Below are 6,415 nucleotides of genomic sequence, written 5' to 3' on the forward strand. Positions count from 1 at the left end.
TTCCTGAAATCAGGCAAGTATTTCTCATGTAACGGTTGTTCCTGAAATCAGGCAAGTATTTCTCACATAATGGTTGTTCCTGAAATCAGGCAAGTATTTCTCACATAACGGTTGTTCCTGAAATCAGGCAAGTATTTCTCATGTAACAGTTTTCTTCCTGAAATCAGGCAAGTATTTCTCACATAACGGTTGTTCCTGAAATCAGGCAAGTATTTCTCATGTAACGGTTGTTCCTGAAATCAGGCAAGTATTTCTCACATAATGGTTGTTCCTGAAATCAGGCAAGTATTTCTCATGTAACAGTTTTCTTCCTGAAATCAGGCAAGTATTTCTCACATAACGGTTGTTCCTGAAATCAGGCAAGTATTTCTCACATAATGGTTGTTCCTGAAATCAGCCAAGTATTTCTCATGTAACAGTTTTCTTCCTGAAATCAGGCAAGTATTTCTCACATAACGGTTGTTCCTGAAATCAGGCAAGTATTTCTCATGTAACGGTTGTTCCTGAAATCAGGCAAGTATTTCTCACATAATGGTTGTTCCTGAAATCAGGCAAGTATTTCTCATGTAACAGTTTTCTTCCTGAAATCAGGCAAGTATTTCACACATAACGGTTGTTCCTGAAATCAGGCAAGTATTTCTCATGTAACAGTTTTCTTCCTGAAATCAGGCAAGTATTTCTCACATAACGGTTGTTCCTGAAATCAGGCAAGTATTTCTCACATAATGGTTGTTCCTGAAATCAGGCAAGTATTTCTCATGTAACAGTTTTCTTCCTGAAATCAGGCAAGTATTTCTCACATAACGGTTGTTCCTGAAATCAGGCAAGTATTTCTCATGTAACAGTTTTCTTCCTGAAATCAGGCAAGTATTTCTCACATAACGGTTGTTCCTGAAATCAGGCAAGTATTTCTCACATAATGGTTGTTCCTGAAATCAGGCAAGTATTTCTCATGTAACAGTTTTCTTCCTGAAATCAGGCAAGTATTTCTCACATAACGGTTGTTCCTGAAATCAGGCAAGTATTTCTCATGTAACAGTTTTCTTCCTGAAATCAGGCAAGTATTTCTCACATAACGGTTGTTCCTGAAATCAGGCAAGTATTTCTCATGTAACAGTTTTCTTCCTGAAATCAGGCGAGTATTTCTCATGTAACAGTTTTCTTCCTGAAATCAGGCGAGTATTTATCGCGTAACAGTTTAATTCCTGAAATCAGGCGAGTATTTCTCACATGACGGTTCTTCCTGGCATCAGGCAAGTATTGACAGGAGGTCCTTTCTCCAGGTTCCTGGATTCCTTGAACCGTACTAAACCCATTTGATCAAGGCATCATCATGCGCCGTGAAGGAGCCTATAAGGTGAGAAACAGTCAATATCATGATTCACCATGTGTTACCCCGCCATAATAATCAACATGCAGGACTCCAAGGTATCATAGAAAAATATACAATCTTTATTAGCTTTTAGTACAAATAAGGAATTTCAATAAAACACTGTTTTATTCCAAATTCATTTAAAATCGGAAGTGAGCAATGACATACAACATGTATCATATTCCCAAATGCTGCCCAAAAGAACCCACTTACTTGTGCTCCGCTTTGTCGGCTGCAGGCTTAAGAGAGGGGAATCAAATTGGTGAAATCACACAGCACCTTACACTTGACCTCGAGGCCAACACTGCAACTATAGAGCACTACACACAGAAAGGCCAAATGCCCATTTTTCACACAGCAGTCCAAATAGTGTACAAGGCCCCTCACCTCTATGGCAGCCCGACACAAAGGGAGTCCAAGCACAGCTGGGATACTCATTTAGCTACGATGGGGAAGATGGTTTGACAAACAAACAAATATAACTGTGGTCAAACCAGCTCACCAGCTCCGCACTCCTATAGAGGTCTAAATCCAGTAGCCCAAAACATGCTCTTGTGGTAGACGGCCAGCTGATTTGTGCTATATACTCAAACTAAACAAACACTATCAAGAAAAAGGAACAGCGGTCAACCCTAGGCCGCTCACTCCACATGATCCTACAAACGAATGCAAAACACAGTTAACTCATAACAAATATCCAAACACAGTATTAATAAAAGTAAAGATGAAACAAACTACATTACCATGTGACTCTGTAAGGTTGCATGCAGTGACTTGGTTCACAACTGCCACACTTTCTCAACTGCATCTGTACACTGAATGTCAGTACATAAACATGTGGAATGTTACACAGAATTCACATCACATGCAGAAATGTATAAAGCTCTTTTCCTTCACATTTCCATGATGTACATAGAATTATACTCACATTCCATATCCAGTTTACATGCACAATTCACCGAAGAGACAACACCCCTCGCATCTCTCAAACACATGAACGGTACACCTGATGATATAACAAACATTTTCCATTTTCCTTGTATAACAGCAAAAGTAAAACACATTGTAAAAACAATAAAACACCAAACAGGCTTACCAATTGTCAAGTTGGCATTCAAACAAACCTCTCACAACACAGTAACCGGTAAGGTGTTGTGAGGACCCACAGATTGGCAATCTCCTGCCTGCCTGTTCAAAAAGGCCTTAAATACCTGTGTCACTTATGACATAATTTATCTCTGCTTCCCCCTAGGGGCTACACATGCAACAACATTTATGTAAGGTGCAACTGTTACTTACTTACTTACGCCTACTGCCCCTTCTGGGGCATCGGCCGTCAACAAGCGATCTCCAGGCATCTCTGTCTTGAGCTGTTCTCTCCAGCTGGTTCCAGGTCATCTTCAGGGTCTTGATGTCTGCCTCCAGGTGCAACTGTTACTGCATTCTAAATAGGCCTACATACAAAATTGCAGTTGCAACTGATTGCATTCTAACTACATGTGTAAACGCTACACGTAAGCTACATGATCACAGTTGTGTTACAGTCCACTGTACAGGCCATTTGGTTTCCAAAATGCTTAGTATTGTAGCAGTCGTCACGTGGCGCGCCTCATTGGTACAGTGGAGTCCCATTCCTTTTTGCCTCAGTCTCAAAAGGACATTTATCAGAACCCAGAGGTACCTCTGATAGACAGACCCACCCCCAGATTCTCAGCCACACCCACAGGTTTATTTTAATATGTGGAGTGGCCATTCAACCACCAGGTGGCTTCAAGCCATGATGAGCAGAGCTGCACTGAGTATAGCTTGCAATATGCAGTGGAGTGGTGGAAAAAGTATCACATTTTGTACTTGAGTAAAAGTATCAATACTGCAATATAGAAATACATTGAAATACATACTGTTACAAGTAACAGTCCGGTATTCAACATTTACTTGAGTAAAAGTACAAAATTATTGGTATCAAAGTGTACTTAAGAATGTCCCATTTCAAGTTTTCAAATGTATACAAATCTTTTGAAAATAGCAAATCTACAAGCTCATAATCTAGCACATCACGACGTATTGTGAGCTTGTAGATCGGCTATTTTCAAATAGTCTACTATACTGAGGAAGTGGTTAATGCATGTTTTTTTATAATAATCAAAATCTCCAAAGTAACTAGTAACTAAAGTTTGCAAATAAATGTAGTGGCGTACAAATACAATATTTGCCTCTGAGATGTAGTGGAGTAGAAATAAAAGTATTGGAAATTATGAATACTAAAGTAAAGTACAAATGCCTCAAAATTGTACAGTACAGTACTTAAGTAAATGTACTTAGTTACTTTCCACCACTGTGGAATGGTGAGTGGTGACTTTCTTAATATCATTTAAATATAAAAACTTAAATTAATTGGTTTACCATGCAGGCCAAAATAAGATTTTTTTTTGTCCTAAGTCAATGGTTTTGTTATGTCATCAGGAGTAAGTCAGTAACAGTTTATATTTACCCCTGACTGTCATGTCATGAAATGTAGTGGAGTAAAAGTACAATATTTGCCTCTGAGATGTAGTGGAGTAGAAGTAAATAAAACATTAACAACTTCAGCCCTATACACAATTTGGCCATTTCATCTACAAGCTCGCAATCACCACGGTGCGATGAAGTGTGAGCTTGTAGATCTGCTATTTTCAAAATATTTGTATGTATTTGAAAACTTGAAATGAAAAAAAAAGTTGTTCTCTCTCTCTCTCTCTCTCAACCCCCTCTCTCCGGTCTGAGAGGTGTGAAGATACGAGATCTGGAGACTGGCTAGTGGCTGGCTACCCCCTGCAGCCCACCTAGGCTTTTTCAGTGTGTATTCTTTGTCCAGACAGAGAGAGAGAGAGATAAACAAGCTTCCTTTTCAAGCAAAAAAGTAAATCAAGTAAAAAGACTTTCACTAATGCTTATTGTAGAACTTTACACAAATTATTCTTCAGTGGTGGAAAAAGTACAAATGTTTTTACTTGAGTAAAAGTATCAATACTGCAATCAGCCATTTATGCCCATTTATGCCCATCTAGTTTCCCTGTAAAGTAGCTTGAAAACTTATAGTTGCATGTTGCCGTATTGGGCTTAATTGTTTCTGAAGCTTGGTTGCTTATATAAAAAACCCCAACTTGTAGCAAGCTTCACAAGCTTTGCTTTAGAGTTGATCGATTAATATAAGAATTGAGAGTTGAGATTGAGAATAATGGTATCTATCTAGTGCTATCTGGCCCTACACAGAGAAACTGTATGGGGTTCACTCAAAAACCTGAGTAGACCCCAGACATGTTTTAAAGAGAAAACAAATACCCCTTTAAACTAACTTAAAAACAAGTAGTGGAAAAAGTACTAAATGTTTTTACTCGAGTAAAAGTATCAATACTGCAATGTAGAACTATTTTGTTACAAGTAAAAGTTTGTAATTCACCATTTACTTGAGTAAAAGTAAAAAGTATCAAAATGATTATAATAATTAAAAGTACAGGAGCAGTCTGGGGACGCATGGTCCTCCAGCCAGAGGTGTCTGCATGGTGGGGGTGGGGAAATGTTTTTTCTTTTCTTTTTCTATCAGTGGTGAGAGAGAGAGAGAGAGAGAGAGAATTTCCCACATTATTTTTGCCCTTGCAAAGTAGCCTGTAGTGCTGGTTTGCAATAGTTTGTCAAAGTTTTAAAATCAGTGTTTTATACTATACAATTGTATAAGTACAGAACAAAGAATGTTTGTTTTTGCCATCTTTGTTGAAGAGTCTGAGAAATGATGTTTTAGTTTATTGTATGCCAGTGTTAATTTTTAGTTGGCTAAGACTAGATAGTTTAAGCAGCCTGAGACTGAGCTTAAATCAGAAATAAATTTGCTACTAAAAGTAACACTAAGACTAAGTTGCTAAAATACTTTGTCTTACTATAATTACTAGGTTCCCCCTGCCGTTTACCTGTGCCAAGCAAGTGTGTGTGTGTGTGTGTGTGTGTGTGGGGGGGGGGGGGGGGTGGGGGGGTGCAGGCCTAATGTCTAACACCTAATAGGTGTCTGAGCACTAGGCCTGGCCATGCTAAAGGCAGTATAACCAGTTTCCTCAGCTACAGCCTTCCCAATGGGCTCTATGCAGCCAACACTTCCGCGTTCAGTTTGGGCCGCCGGAACGCTTCCGGTCGGCAGAAACTCATTCACTGTGAACGTACGGTCGTGATTTTGTAGGAATAAAGTTCAGTACTTTATACAACACTATTTCATTTGATAATGTGATGGCATAGTTTTTCGTAGTTTGTATTATTTGTGTTGCGACGTTGACATGATGACATGAGTTAGAAACGTCTTAAATCTCCTGTTAAAAACGAGAGCTCTTCATGGATTTCTCCGTTGTTGCCATGTCCGCTTGTTATAAGCGACTTGTCAACTCATGTCATCATGTCAACGTCGCAACACAAATAATACAAACTATGAAACACTATGCCATCACATTATCAAATGAAATAGTGTTGTATAAAGTACTGAACTTTATTCCTACAAAATCATGACCGTACGTTCACAGTGAATGACAAACTTTGTGTTTTTTTTAAATCAAATACACATGCAAAGCATGCAGAGCCATTACATTAAATGATAAGTGGTATCCGTGTTTAGCTAGTTCTACTGTAAAGTACACAACTGTGAAAATGATATTATCATATATCATAGTAATACATTTGTCTCCTGTGTTGACTCTACTGTGCAAAGTACACACTGATTGAATATGTTATTAACATTTGCAACAACAACTTTCTAGTTATTTTTAGTACACTTTGATAGCAATACTTTTGTACTTTTACACAAGACAAAAAATTATCAGCCTGCCGCCTGCCTGCCACAAGATCATTTCACAAGATCAAGTGCTTCCCCTCCCCCTGTCCCCCCCAGGTATAAAGACAATAGCAAGCCCCATGCATTAATGTGTCCTGTGCCCTGCTGAGGACAGGCTAAATACAGGCATTTTTGGGTACAGAGCCTGCTTTTAACTAATTATAATAATATATAATGAAATTAATGTCATAAGA

General features: G+C 38.6%; 1 long non-coding RNA gene across 1 annotated transcript; it reads right to left on the minus strand.

Moving 5' to 3' along the window:
• Positions 1–1,911: 1,911 nt before the first annotated feature.
• On the minus strand, positions 1,912–2,543 carry LOC306916491. The gene is made up of 4 exons (XR_013788986.1): positions 2,469–2,543; positions 2,301–2,378; positions 2,116–2,187; positions 1,912–2,028 (listed from the first exon to the last, which is right to left on the minus strand). It is a non-coding gene; the product is annotated as an uncharacterized lncRNA (long non-coding RNA).
• Positions 2,544–6,415: the final 3,872 nt, after the last annotated feature.

This window comes from Electrona antarctica, assembly GCF_951216825.1.
Source record: "Electrona antarctica genome assembly, chromosome: 23".
NCBI classification, from domain to species: Eukaryota; Metazoa; Chordata; class Actinopteri; order Myctophiformes; family Myctophidae; genus Electrona; species Electrona antarctica.